The sequence below is a fragment of the Schistocerca cancellata genome, chromosome 4 (genome assembly GCF_023864275.1).
Source record: "Schistocerca cancellata isolate TAMUIC-IGC-003103 chromosome 4, iqSchCanc2.1, whole genome shotgun sequence".
Lineage (NCBI taxonomy): Eukaryota > Metazoa > Arthropoda > Insecta > Orthoptera > Acrididae > Schistocerca > Schistocerca cancellata.
In genome coordinates, this window is record NC_064629.1 from 433,539,691 (window position 1) to 433,555,647 (window position 15,957).

The 15,957-nt window shown below is 45.0% G+C and overlaps 1 long non-coding RNA gene across 1 annotated transcript in view; it reads left to right on the plus strand.

Moving 5' to 3' along the window:
- LOC126185160 (uncharacterized) overlaps positions 1–15,957 on the plus strand; it is a 426,511-nt gene that overhangs the window by 316,780 nt on the left and 93,774 nt on the right. Inside the window, exon 3 of the long non-coding RNA XR_007536968.1 lies at positions 15,673–15,765. This is a non-coding gene — a long non-coding RNA (uncharacterized LOC126185160). The remainder of the gene's footprint in view (positions 1–15,672; positions 15,766–15,957) is intronic.

Below are 15,957 nucleotides of genomic sequence, written 5' to 3' on the forward strand. Positions count from 1 at the left end.
TGGGAGATATACAGCGTAGAACACATGAAGCCTTAATACCACCCTCTTAACTTTTCTCTGTTTTTCATTATTCCAGTCCCGAAACTTTTTGGAGAGAATGAGTTACATCCTTTGTGGCAGAGGATACTTCTGCTATCTCTATCATACCTCCTTTTCTTTTCTGCTCTGTGCGGTAAGAAAGGCTGTCGGCAATCCTCTATACAATCTACTATGTCTATGATTTTGTCGTCATACTCGTTTCGCAAGGTGTACGTGGGGAGAAGTAATATGTTACGTGACTCTTCTTGCAATGTACGTTCTCGGAATTTTAACAGAAACAACGCATCTCTTGTAGCATCTGCCACTGGAGGCATTCTCGTGACGCACTTGAGCTTAATAAATGAAACGTTAACAACATACAACTCTCTATTTAGGATCTTTCATATCCCTTCTTCTCTCAGTCTCATGTGGAAAGTGTTCAAGACTCACAAGATATACGAGGCGTGGTTTTTAAGTAAGTGCCGTTTTGAAATAAAAAAAAGACGTGCTAAGATATCTCAATTTTATTTTTACATGAAAGCCTGTACCTTAATCTACTTTTCTACATAATTTCCGTCAATATTGAGGCACTTGTCATAACGTTGTACCAGTTTTTGAATACCCTCCTCATAGAAGTCGGCCGCCTGACTTGTTAACCACTGCATCACCACTGTTTTGACTTCGTCATCATCTTGAAGACGCCCAGGTGGTTCTTCAAGTGCAGGAACAGATGGTAGTCACTGGGCGCAAGATCGTGGCTGTACGGAGGATGATCTACAGTTTCCCATCGAAAAGATGAGATCTTTGGTCTGATTCGCCACATGCGGATGGGCATTGTCTTGCAGCAAAACGATGCCCTTGCTCAACTTGCCACGTCTTTTCTCTGAATTGAACGGCGCAGATTGTGCAGTGTCTTACAGTAAGCTGCTGCATTGATTGTCTCATTACGAGGCAGAAATTCCACAAGCAATACTCCTTTTCTGTCCCAAAAAACAGTACACATGATTTTCCGGGCAGAAATTGTTTGCTCAAACTTCACTTTGCTGGGTGAACCTGAATGCCGCCATTCCATTGCTTTGATTCTGGTGTGACGTAGGCCACCCATGTTTCATCGCCCATAACAATTTGGCTCAAGAAATCATCACCGTCGTTGTAGTACCGCTCAAGGAAAGTCAAAATGGTTCAAATGGCTCTGAGCACTATGGGACTCAACATCTTAGGTCATAAGTCCCCTAGAACTTAGAACTACTTAAACCTAACTAACCTAAGGACATCACACACACCCATGCCCGAGGCAGGATTCGAACCTGCGACCGTAGCAGTCCTGCGGTTCCGGACTGCAGCGCCCGAACCGCTAGACCACCGCGGCCGGCAAGGAAAGTCAATGCACTGTCTAAACGTTTGGTTTTGTGCACATCCGTCAACGTTTTCGGTACCCAACGTGCGCACAATTTTCGATAATTCAAGTGCTCGGTTACAATGCCATACAAAACACTACGAGAAACATTAGGAAAGTCATCCCACAAGGAGGAAATCGTAAAGCGTCTGTTTTCTCTCACATTATTGTCCACTTCCTGGACCAAACTTTCATTAACGACCGAAGGACGCCCACTCCGTTGTTCATCATGCACATTTGTGCGGCCATCTTTAAATGCTCTCACCCACTTTCTTACCATTCCATCACTCATAATGTTTTCTCCGTAAACTGCACAGATCTCACGATGAATATCGATTGCTTTTAGGCCTTTAGCACTAAGAAATCTTATAACAGCCCGTACTTCACAGTCGGCGGGACTCACGATTATCGGAGGCATCTTAAACACTCAGTACACAACGTAAACAGGGAAGAATCAGACTGTAACGGCATCAGTGCATAGATAAGGTGCAGGCTTTCTGTAAAAATAAAATTATTGAGATATCTTAGCACGTCTTTTTTAAATTTCAAAACGGTACTTACTTAAAAAACACACATTCGTACTTAAGAATCGGCCGAACGATGGTTTTGTAAGCTTCTTTTTCTCTCAGAATTCTTCCTATGAATCTGAGCCTATCATCTGTTTTTCCTACATCTCGTTTTATGCTGTTCCACTACTTGAGGCCGCTCCAGACGCATACTCGTAGATGCTTTACTGTTTGTGTTCCCGATGACTGATACCCTATGTTGAAGGTAGCGTCCTGATATTAGTATGAACTATGTTTGTGAGAACTAAAGAAGACCTAAATCAGCTTCAGTCCACTAACTGTAGATTATATCAGATACGTCAGTTTCCAAAAAGGGAAAGATAAAGAGGGTACGAAAGCGAAAATGTAGTCCTGAAGAGACTAAAAATGCATACAATGACCATGCAAAATAGAAATAATATAAGATGGAGAAAATCGTTCCGAATTACCATGAAGTGCACCTCGTTAGTTGTCAAAGATTCAGGCAAAACCACTTAAGTTACGTCACATGGCTGACAACATACTTCAGTGACTTCACATAATAAAAGCCATCTTCATAAAAAGACATTTTGGAAAGGAACGAAACAAGCATTCAACGGTTATTGAAGAGATGTACTGTTCCACGGTTTCGCGATTCATTTCTATCACCTGTAGGGAAATTTCAGGATATGGTTTAAACGCGGCCATCACATATGCCACGTTTCTAATTTCCTGAAACCAGTCCTCCATGATGAGACTGTTTTAGGCAGCAGATGAGGAAGATACCGTACTACAGTGTTGTTACTAATACAAACAGTGCTGTCACTGGGCAGTGTTGAGCTAACCAGTACTCTGAGGATTATTCTTTTAGTTCGTCTTCAAAAACTGACAGTAGACTCCTTGAGGAGTAGCGAACCAAGCTGCATGGAATGGTGCCTATAATATCGAATTTATTTGAGTGAAAGAGCGAATTTATTTGAGTGAAAGAGCTAATTACATGTTCTGCAGATCATTCGGACAATTATTGTAGAAATAATGTGGAGAAAGTCAGTTTTTCGAGACCCGTGTACACGATTTGTTTGTGAGTATGGTTAGATGCCCGCCCGGTTGGCCAGTCTGTGGATGGTTTTTAGGCGGTTTTCCATCTGCCTCGGCGAATGCGGGCTGGTTCCCCTTATTCCGCCTCAGCTACACTGTGTCGGCGATTTCTGCGCAAACAAGTTCTCCACGTACGCGTACACCACCATTACTCTACCACGCAAACATAGGGGCTACACTCGTCTGGTGTGAGACGTTCCCTGGGGGGGGGGGGGGGGGGGGCACCGGGTGGCCAAACCACATAATAACCCTGGGTTCGGTGTGGGGCGGTGAAGTGGTGAAGTGGACTGCGGTAGTCGTCGTGGGGTTGCGGACCACTGCGGCTGCGGCGGGGACGGAGGTCCCCGGTTAACATACAATACATACAATACAATGGTTAGATGCTGGCCATCTGCAGGTTACAAAGTAATACGCTGTATAACGTGGCATTTCGTTATAAACTGCTTATGCTGTTTATGTCTGTTAAAATTCTGACATGGGAAGTCAAGTATAGCGTGCCTGATACTGGAATTCCAGTTAATGAGAGAATCTGCAAATTACAAACTTCAGTTTTAATTACTGAAATTCTCAAGTCTTTCTTTTGTAACAGTGTTCTGCTACACATGCATATACGAGTAATTTGCTCTCTATTACCTTTAAGATTATAGTTAGCTCAACTTGAGGGCGTCGATCTTTTCTTGGCACTGTTTAGTATGTAAGTGATTAAAGTAAATAACACACATACAATTATTTCTTTTGAGTTATCACTAATTATTTTCAATATTGTTTTGGCACCGACTGTTATCAAATGTTCAAATGTGTGTGAATTCCTAAGGGACCAAACTGCTGAGGTCATCGGTCCCTAGACTTACACACTACTTAAACTAACTTAACGTTAAGGACAACACTCAGACCCATGCACGAGGGAGGACTCGAACCTCCGGCGGGAGAAGCCGGACTGTTATCATACAATCATACTATTGATTGTACAACATTTTTTCAGTGTATAAGATATTGCAGTGGCTGTGATATTCTGAATTACGATTCAAAGTTCGTTCGGAGATGCGAAAATTGCATCTTATTTTGAAATAATACAGGCATTGCAATATCGTATTTATCCGCCGACACCGGACCAGTGACTATCAAGTAAAGTATCTCCCCTGTATGGGAATATACATAATGGATGTACGAGATCAGGCTGTACACGCGTGTTTGACGACATATGGAACTTCGGGTCTGGTCATGAGTCGCGCATGGATAGCCAAATGGTAAGGCGACCGCTCGTGATGGCGGGAAATCCGAGTGCGAGTCCCTGTCCTGCGCAAATTTTCATTGTCATCATTCTGTTCTACAGCTGATGGTTGTCCATATTCGTAACTGCGAATACATTTAACTTAGCTCGTAACGGTTGTAGTCGCCACAGTGCCTTTTCCTTTGACGAACTTTGCACCGTAATTCAGAATAACAGGCACTACAATGTCGAATTTACCGCCGACACCGGGCTAGCGACTTTCAGTAGATGACTCACCTGTACGGGAATATACAGGGTGGTCCATTGATCGTGACCGGGTCAAATATCTCACGACATAAGCGTCAAACGAAAAAACTACAAAGAACGAAAATTGTCTAGCTTGAAGGGGGAAACCAGATGCCGCTATGGTTGGCCCGCTACATGGCGCTGCCATAGGTCAAATCGGTATCGACTGCGTTTCTTAAAATAGGAACCCCCATTGTTTTGTTACATATTTCTATAGTACATAAAGAAATATGAATGTTTAGTTGGACCACTTTTTTCGCTTTGTGATAGATGGCGCTGTAATAGTCACAAACATATGGCTCACAATTTTAGACGAACAGTTGGGAACAGGTAGGTTTTTTAAATTAAAATACAGAACGTAGGTACGTTTGAACATTTTATTTCGGTTGTTCAAATGTGATACATGTACCTTTTGTGAACTTATGAGAATGCATGCTATTACAGCGTGATTACCTGTAAATAGACATTAATGCAATAAATGATGAAAAAGATGTCCGTCAATCTCAATGCATTTGGCAATAGTGTAACGACATTCCTTTCAACTGCGAGTTCAAATGGTTCAAATGGCTGTGAGCGCTATGGGACTCAACATCTGAGGTCATCACCCCTCTAGAACTTAGAACTACTTAAACCTAACTAACCGAAGGCTCAAATGGTTCAAATGGCTCTGAGCACTATGGGACTTAACAGCTGAGGTCATCAGTCCCCTAGAACTTAGAACTACTTAAACCTAACTAACCTAAGGACATCACACACAGCCATGCCCGAGGCAGGATACGAACCTGCGACCGTAGCAGTCGCGCGGTTCCGGACTGCGCGCCTAGAACCGCGAGACCACCGCGGCCGGCTAACTAACCTAAGGACATCACACACAGTCACGCCCGAGGCGGATTCGAACCTCCGACCGTAGCGGTCGCGCGGTTCCAGACTGTAGCGCCTAGAACCGCTCGGCCACCTCGGCCGGCTCAACAGTGAGTAATTCGCCTTCCGTAATGTTCGCACATGCATTGACAATGCGCTGACGCATGTTGTCAGGCGTTGTCGGTGGATCACGATAGCAAATATCCTTCACCATTCCCCACAGAAAGAAATCCGGGGACGTCAGATCCGGTGAACGTGCGGGCCATGGTACGGTGCTTCGAAGACCAAGCCACCTGTCATGAAATATGCTATTCAATACCGCTTCAACCGCACGCGAGTTACGTGCCGGACATCCATCATGTTGGAAGTACATCGCCATTCTGCATGCAGTGAAACATCTTGTAGTAACAACGGTAGAACATTGCGTAGGAAATCAGCATACTTTGCACCATTTAAATTGCCATCGATAAAATGGGGGCGAATTTTCCTTCCTCCCATAATGCCGCACCATACACTAACCCACCAAGGTCGCTGATATTCCACTTGTCGCAATCATCGTGGATTTTCCGTTGCCCAATAGTGCATATTATACCGGCTTACGTTACGGCTGTTGGTGAATGACGCTTCGTCGCTAAATAGAACGCGTGCAAAAAATCTGTCATCGTCCCGTAATTTCTCTTGTGCACAGTGGCAGAACTGTATACGATGTTCAAAGTCGTCGCCATGCAATTCCTGATGCATAGAAATACGGAACGGGTGCAATCGATGTTGATTTAGCATTCTCAACACACACGTTTTTGAGATTCTCGATTCTCGCGCATTTTGTCTGCTACTGATGTGCGGATTAGCCGCGACAGCAGCTAAAACACCTACTTGGGCATGATCAGTTGTTGCAGGTCTGGTTGACGTTTCACATGTGGCGGAATACTTCCTGTTTCCTTAAATAACGTAACTATCCGGTGAACGGTCCGGACACTTGGATGATGTCGTCCAGGATACCGAGCAGCATACATAGCACACGCCCGTTCGGCATTTTGATCACAACAGCCATACATCAACACGATATCGAACTTTTCCGCAATTGGTAAACGGTCCATTTTAACAGGGGTAATGTATCACGAAGCAAATACCGTCCGCACTGGCGGTTTTTTACATGATACCACGTACTTATACGTTTGTGACTATTACAGCGCCATCTATCACAAAGCTAAAAAAGTAGTCCAACTAAAACATTCATATTTCTTTACGTACTAGACGAATATGTGACGAAAAATGGTGATTCCTATTTGAAAAACGCAGTTGATATCAGTTTGACCTATGGCAGCGCCATCTAGCGGGCCAACCATAGCGCTATCTGGTTTCCCCCTTCAGGCTAGATGAGTTTCGTTCTTTGTAGTTTTTTCGTTTGATGCTTATTTCGTGAGATATTTGGCCCGGTCACTATCAATGGACCACCCTATATATGGTAAGGCGACCGCTCACCGAAGTGGGAAATGATAGTTCGAGCCCCAGTCAGGCACAAATTTTCGTTGTCGTCATTCCACACTATAGCTGTTAGTTGTCCATATTCGCAACTGCGGATGCACTTAATTTATTTTAGTATGTCTACCGCTTTGTTAAAATAAAACTTATTCTTTAACTTTCTTATACAGTAGTCACACTTAACTGGTTCCCTCAGTATTCTGTCTACACTTGTTAATCATCTCAGTATATCTACAGCACTCCCACATCTTCCGCCGGCATCACTCGTCTGTCCAACACCCCGACGACCTAAGTCTCTCGGATGTGTGCGGATGCTACGAACGCTGGTTTAGCGTCCCCTTTCCAGCGATTTTGCATCCTGGCGTCAAATACGATGCTTTTCACAGATCGGCACCACATGGCTTCATACGACCTGCCGATGTGTACAACATTGTTCCATACGATTTCCTTTTCTTATTGGCGCTTTTTCTTACGAAGCAGCTACATAGAACTCAAGCTGAGTCCAGTTTGGACTTATGAATTCATTTACCTGTCGATAAATTTAATTATTTGTCCGTTAGTAAAATGTGAGGTGACATCGAAGGTTTTCGAAGATTTGGCCACCTTACGACTGGTTTAAATTTAATAAAAATGAACGGAAGTTCACTAGACAATATGTGTCACCCCCTTAAAAGATCAGACAGGTCTCTTTGGAGCGCTGCAGCTCTCACAATACCGTCAGTGAATTTGCCTGCACTGTTGGGGTATCGACGTGGACTGTCCTACGTGTCTACAAGAAATTGTGTATTACACGCAGCCGTATAACAAAGTGTAAGAGCAGTGATCGCAAGAATGTCCTTACCGACAGGGGCTGGAGATAAGTGTTACATCTTGTCAGTGAGAATAAGTTTCTAGCCTAATAGGAATTACTATTGTCGGTGAACGCATACCCATCTCAACCAGTTTACAAGCGAAAATTGCGAAGGGATATGCATACAATGGACATTTGGAGTCGAATATCTTACAAAAGCCTATTGCTCATAGCGGCACGTAGGGCCCGACGTTTCGATGGCTCAAAGAACAAAGAAACTGGAAGGTTTCGCCGGTTTTAAAATTATGCAAAGCGGCGCGTGTGCCCGCCGGCGTGACCGAGCGGTTGTAGGCGCTACAGTGTGGAACCGCGCGACCGCTACGTCGCAGGTTCGAATCCTGCTTCGGGCATTGATGTGTGTCATGTCCTTACGTTAGTTAGGTTTAAGTAGTTCTAAGTTCTTAACTCCACAGAAAATGGCACAGTCGGTGCAATTTAGAAGTCAACACTGATGCAGTTGAGAAGCCTTAATTTAGCTGCATATGAGATAACTGAAGAAACTCGTTACCTCTCATATTTGTTTAACTGAGGCCCTTGTCAGGGCCAAACGTGACGGTATACGGTGTTAGTATGTGCCTTCTGAGAGTGACTCATTTTTTGTCCCGCCTGCCTATTAGTCTTTAATACTATAAGGGGCAATCAAAAAGTTTTCGTTAGAAGCTTATACAGTCTAGAATCGATATGCCAATCAGGCAAGATCGCCGTGAGCATTGAGGGAACAATCCCATCGACGAACCAGGTTCACCATTCCCGTTTGATAAAACACCGTGTCCTGCTGCATGAAGAAGTTAGTACCTGCTGTACATTTTCGTCCGACAGGAATCGTTTATCATTCAGGGCATTTGTTAAGGGAATGAAGGCGTGATTACTAAGAGTGTCTCCCACTTGGATGAGGCTGGCCTCCAGATCGACCGGCGTCTTGTCAGGTCATGTCCAGCGTGGAACTTGGAGCACTATTTCACAGTGGTGGTTTTCAGCAGATATTCTGCCCCATACGCATTCTCCATTGTCCGGCGGAGTTAAATGGCGTTTGTCCTTCGGTAGCCAAGAAAAAAGTAACAGAACTTCGGTCCTGTCAGGATGCATTTAGTAATAACGTCGCCATAGTTCACGTTTCCGCTATTACCCCACGCACGTCGGAAAGAAACGAATGTCACATTAACCCCTTGCCAGTTGCCAGTGCTTATATACCCGCATCGGAGTCGCGCTACATTGCATATACGCTGCAGCAACGCTTTCAAACGGAAACTTTTTGATGGGTCCTTATATTCATGTAGCTTGTAACACACATATCTTTCTTTTTGTTTTAGTTACACATGCTACTAGTTTCATTCAAAATTCGTGTATGGAATAAAGTGAGCTGTGTAGAAGAAACAATTGTAGGCTAGATATAAAATTTGCTCTGCTACTTGACAGGAATTTTATATTACTGGTGCATGTTAAACTCCTATCTGATCCATTGACAGCTTCTAGTGTTGTAATTGGGGACATCACTGTTCTCCTCAACTTGTGGTATATTGTTTATGAAGAATTTCGTCGACAAGTGTATATATTGGGAAGGAGCGGTTAAAATGCCTCACCCCTTGAAGACGAGTCTGCAAGACTACAGTAGATGGACGCCAAAGAGTATTCTCTCTTCTCGCTTTCATGCACTCAACGCTTTCCTTCTGCGTGGTGTTTACCCCGGAAATTATACCTTACTACATTAGTAAGTGGAAATAGGCAATATATGTGAAGATATGATTTGTTTGTTTCCAACACAAACAGTTATGCGAAGAGCAAACGCTGATGAAATTAGATGAATGAGGAGCTGAGTAATAGTGCGTCATAGTATGCAAACTGATGTAAATGTAAATACCGTGTGGCTAGGGCCTCCCGTCGGGTAGACCGTTCGCCGGGTGCAAGTCTTTAGATTTGACGCCACTTCGGCGACTTGCGCGTCCATGGGGATGAAATGATGATGATTAGGACAACACAACACCCAGTCCCTAAGCGGAGAAAATCTCCGACCTAGCCGGGAATCGAACCCGAGCCCTTAGGATTGACATTCTGTCGCGCTGACCACTGAGCTGCCGGGGGCGGACACATATTGACGTAAATAGCGTGTTGCAGCCGGGGCGCCTAAACCAGACGCCGTTTCTGTGGAGCGCGGTTTTGCGACGGACAAAAAGAAGACGAGCAAAAGGAAAGGGGGAGTGTGATGGCGGAGTAGAGCGGAAAAGGACAAGAAGAAGTTGTGGTGGTGGTGGTGGTGGTGGTGGTGGTGGTAGTAGTAGTAGAAGAAGCAGGAGAATTGATGTAATTGGAATGCACTAAAATCGGAAGTGGGCTGTGACGTATAAAAGAAATCGTAACGAGTTTTTACTGTACTGTTCCCTATGACCTACCTCTCCCTGCTTGTGTCTTATTTTCTACTACTAGTTGGAGCTACTCTCGTTATGACAGGTGAGCCAACGCAACGAGAGTTTAAAGAATATATTTTACGTCCTTTTTTACCGTTTTGCATGATCAGCATTGAAACAATGAAAAGAGATCGCGTTACTGTTGCAAGAATATCAGTTGAACTGTATATATTCCACGCTCTGAATTATTCAGATAATAGCATATTTCCTGTCCGCACCATTGGCTAGTTCTGGTTCCTATTGTGATCGCCGTAACCGGTTTTCCAGTTTTTGAGGGACGAGGACTATTCTGCAGACTGGAGGTAATAGGCCATTCTGCAGACTGGAGGTAATGGGCCAGAATGTGTGAGAAGGGGTTCGAGTTGCACTTAGCACTCGCTAAGTGGACAGAGGTCTCCTCTTATAACTTGGAGACATCAGTTAGCTGGCGGTAGCGTTTGATAAGAACAATATGAACTCGAGGAGGTCTTATAGAAAACAGTAAATTCCATTTGGTCCAATGGAAACTTGTGGTGTTTTTACGTGTGTCCATTTTTAACTTTAAGATGTTATTCTGTTTTGTTTGTGGAGGAGATGCTAAACAGCGGTTCGAAACGGCGTAGTCCCTATTTGCGGTGCTCATTTTCTTATCCAGTGGTCAGATCTTTGAGTCTTCTGAAAGCAGTTGGATTGCTACAGGGCGTTGTGGTGTCGGAGTAGTGAAAATTTTAACCCTGTTTTGCGTGTCAAAGCATAGCTGGCGACCCTTATTGAAATGGATGGTACGTGTGTAGCAGTTCAGGGAAGTAGTCCGGGTCCGCCAATAAACGGTTCCGAGAAAGTCTGCACAGCAGTACGTCGCGTCATTTATCTCGTGATCCGCGAATAGAGACGACTGTGTCGATACTGGCTGCGGCAGCGACCTCGAGTGTGTCTTCGCCGGACGCTACAGTCCTCCGAGGCAAGGGCCAGAAGGAACGTTTTAAAATGTCTACCTTCAAAAAAATGGTTCAAATGGCTCTGAGCACTATGGGACTCAACTGCTGAGGTCATTAGTCCCCTAGAACTTAGAACTAGTTAAACCTAACTAACCTAAGGACATCACAAACATCCATGCCCGAGGCAGGATTCGAACCTGCGACCGTAGCGGTCTTGCGGTTCCAGACTGCAGCGCCTTTAACCGCACGGCCACTTCGGCCGGCGTCTACCTTCAACTTTATTGTAAAGTCAGATTGATATCGATGAAAGAAGAAACGGGCTAAGCAGCGATAGGGGCTAAACAAAAATGGTGAAATATCAGCAGTGGAGGGGGGTTCGCAAATTCGATTTTTACCCTGGTTCGCAGTTAGCTTGGTTACTCCACCGAGTATACTATCATACGCAGTTGGATTTGAGACAGCTAGTTCGTAGCGTGTAGCACTCTCTCTCGCGAGACAACCAGAGTTTTGGTGATCCATCCTGCTCCATGACCATTCAGCTGCAACCTGTAACTTATACAGATTTATAGGGTTGCGTTCAAGGCGAACACATTTACCTCGATGGTGTCCCAGACTTGCTCACTAGGTGCGCCGGAGGTAGGAGGGACGGTTTACAAAACACCTTCATGACCGAGCAGTGTTCCGCATACCAATTTGACGATTCTGGGCAGTGAGTTCTCTTTTGTAAACAAACTGGCCACCTGAGTACTACGGGAGAAAAACTGTAGGGAGGTCCTTAGGGTTGGATATACACTTAAAAAAACAGGTAAAATAGTTTAGTATGAGATAACAAAGGGGTAAAACCTATGTGGTTATGTCACCAACATGGTGGCCATTTTAAATGCATGCAAGTAATTTAAAATCGTTTGGTATGAGATAGTAAAGGGGTAAAACGTATGTGATTATGTTACCAACATGGTGGCCATTTTGAATACAACCTCGTAATTTTCAAATAAAAAGTGGGTCATGTGATATAAAGGGTGTTCGAAACTCTTTAAATCAAAGGTCTAGGTGTGACAGAACACGTCATGCGGAACAACTTCTGTTAGAGAAAAATGTTCACATGCTTCCCAGCGATGCCAGGCATCCTTTAGTATTCGCCGGCCCTGGGACAACAAGGTTTCAACGAACTACCAGGGTCTGCTAACCAGGTGTGCTGCATACTGCCTACCCCAGTAAAATGACAGAATAATTTTCAACAACAAAACCTTAACAATGAGTGTCACTAAGCGTAGAAAGATATTTAGAAGCGAATCAGTACTACAGTTTTACTGGGCCTATCCCCATTAATATGAAGCAGATAACTGTATTATAGGTAACGCAAAAGTCATACTTACACAGCAGAGTGCCTATGCCCTACTGCCTCTCAGAGGCATGACCAATACAAATGGACGCCTCGTGTCGTCGGGAAGCGTCAGTAAGCATTTTGTGCCGGCCGCGCTGGTCTAGCGGTTCAGGCGGTCAGTCCGGAACCGCGCGACTGCTACGGTCGCAGGTTCGAATCCTGCCTCGGGCATGGATGTGTGTGATGTCCTTAGGTTAGTTAGGTTTAAGTAGTTCTAAGTTCTAGGGGACTGATGACCTCAGAAGTTAAGTCCCATAGCCCTCATAGCCATTTGAACCATTTTTATGCATTTTGTGTCTAACAAATGTTGTTCCCCATGACACGATCTAGTACCCCTAGACTTCTGATGCAAAGACTCTGAAACACCGTCTATATATAAAACATAATGAACCACGCGAGAAAGACAATGGTGTGTATACCACACGACTCCCTTCGCAGCTGTCAGTTCTGAAGTAATATTGAACACGGTATAGTCGGTAACTTGAACTTAGTCTCAAGTTAACAGAATCCGCTGACCAGCTCTACTGTTGACAAATGGGATGCGTCACTTCATGTGGTTTATGATCTTTGCTCGGCAAAACGAGCAGTGGGCCCAGCAACAGATGTTACCTTGCAGTGCAAGCGTCAGAAATGACTGAGGCAGCAGCGACGCCTTGCTTTTAAAGTCATTAAATTTATTAATTATGAGAAGGAAAAAGTAGATTCGAAGCTGGGTTCATCATTGAAACAATTATACTCCAGCCAACGAGGTTCCAGGCTGAAGACGTGTCTGGAGATGCCCCGGACAGCGGCAGGATGCCAACTTAATATCGCCCGCCATACCGCCCGACGACCAGGACTGATGGTGCCGTTATTTAATTATGAACTTTTGTAAAAAGTGGAGATACTTTTTTCAGTACCAATTCTCCGCAAAAGCCTATTTACGAGATCTTCACAAAAATTCAGCAGACTAATACCTTCCAATTAACTTCAACAACTTCACCCAAGTTTTCATTTCCGCACAATACGTACAGAGTCGTGTAACACAATAACAAGTCCACAACACAAGTCTTGATCTTTCTAGATCACAAGATCAGCTGAAAACTTTTTCAATACAAATTATGTCTTTCATCCTTTTACATTGTTACAACAAATACGCGTAGACAGAACTTCGAACTCTTAGCATATTTTCCGTCCATATGGCTGCCGACTTGATGGGGAAAAATCTCCGGTGGCGTTAACGCATTATCAAATTGCCAGGTATAGATTGGGAGTGTTATGCCATCAAAACTGGTGCCACATACGGATTCGTCTGGCATTGTTCTGGATCTCTTGTCCGAAAATTATCTTGAGCAGATAGAGAAACAACTCGTGAGGGTAACGTCTTAGACCTCCTGGCAACAAACAGGCCTGCACTTATCGAATCAATTAAGGTAGAGCAAGGTATCAGTGATCATTAGGCTATGACAGCATCTATGACGACGGGTCCCACAAGAAACGTTAAGAAAGGTAGGAAGATACACACACATCAAAAAAAGTTTTGCATCGCCCCGGTTCCCAGAACTCCTGAAGATGGACGTTGACTGTGGATGCTGTATCATAGACACAGTCTCTTTGACTGTTGAGAGATGTCACTAAACCCGCCCAAAGATGTAAACAACCAAGCACGAGCAGCGCCTATTAGACGGAAGGGGTCCGACGGCCGATTAGTTCCAGTCACTCCACCAGGAAGGGGGTACACGGCTCGTGTTATCTGTAGTTCACCCATGCCTAGACGGTCAATACCGGGGTTCGATTGCGTCCGCATTATTACTTTGTGCCAGGAAAAGCTCTCAACATGCCCAGGCGTCTCGGAATGAATCAAAGCGATGTTGTTCGGACATGAGGAACCGTTGATGACATGCCTCGCTCAGGCCGCCCAAGGGCTACTACTCTAGTGGGTGACCGACCTACGGATTGTGGCTCTAAGGAACCCTGACAGTAACGTCACCATGTTGAATAATGCTTTTCGTACAGCCACGGGACGTTGTCTTACGACTCAAACTGTGCACAATAGGCTGCACGATGCGCAACTTCACTCCCGACGTCCATGGCCTGGCTCTTCTATGCAACCACGACACCATGCAGCGCGGTACAGATGGGCCCAACAACATGACGAATGGACCGCTCTGGATTGACATCAGGTTCTCTTCGTCGATGAGTGTCGCATATACCTTCAACCAGACAATCGTCGAAGACGTTTTTGAAGGCTGAAGGCCTTAGACACACTGTCCAGCGACTGCAGCAAGGTGGAGTTTCCCTCTGCTGTTTTGGGGTGGCATTAAGTGGGGTCGACGTACGCGCTGGTGATCATGGAAGGCGCTGTAACGGCTGTACGATACGTGAATGCCATCCTCCGACTGATAGTGCAACCATATCGGCAGCATATTGGCGAGGCATTCGTCTCCATGGACGACAATTCGCGCCCCCATCGTGCACATCTTGTGCAAGTCTTCCTTCAGGATAGCGACATCGCTCGACTGGAGCGGTCAGCATGTTCTCCAGACATGAAACCTATCGAACATGCCTAGGATAGATTGAAAAGGGCTGTTTATGGACGACGTGACCGACCAACCACTCTGAGGGATCTACACCGAATCGCCGTTTAGGAGTGGGACAAACTGGCCCAACAGTGCCTTGATGAACTTGTGGATAGTATGCCACGACGAATACAGGCATGCATCAATGCAATAGGACGTGCTACTGGGTATCAGAGGTACCGGTGCGTACAACAATCTGGACCATCGCCGCCTCTGAAGTCTCGCTGTATGGTGGTGCAACATGCAATGTGTGGTTTTCATGACAATAAAAATGGCGAAACTGACGTTTATGTTGATCTCTATTTCAATTTTCTATACAAGTTCCGGAACTCTCAGAACGGAGGTGATGCAAAACTTTTTTTTGATGTGTGCATTTGCTCAGCAAGGGTGACAGGATACAAATTACAGAATATCTCAGCAGTCAGCATCAAATATTTGGCAAAATGTAAATGTCGTGTGACTAGTGCCTCCCGTCAGGTAGACCGTTCGCGGGTAACTGGCATTTCAGAAAAGGACAAGAACAGGACGGTTGGCAATCTCAACACTAGCCACCTAGTATTATACAAGGCGCTGTTGCAAAGCTCACCCTTAGCTCAGGAAGTCTTCCACCTATTGAACAGCGATTATTTTGTATGACTACGACGGATAATGTTTCTTATGTTTCAGGTGGCTGGCGCGCCTCGGTTAATTACGGTGAATGTATGGAAAGACGACTCACCCCGTTGATGCGTCGGCAGTGCGTCAGTGAAGTTTTCCCAGGTAGGTCTACTGTTCACAGTAGCTCTGTTTGCATCCGCTATTGGCTTCAGAGCTACGCCACAGTCGCTACTTTTCTATACACCATACTCCACTGTTTTTAAGCCACACCATGAAATACTCCTTCGTCTGCAAAGATGCCGTGGCGTCACGCGAAATTTCACTGGCGTCCGCGGCCACAAGCCTCCACAGTCT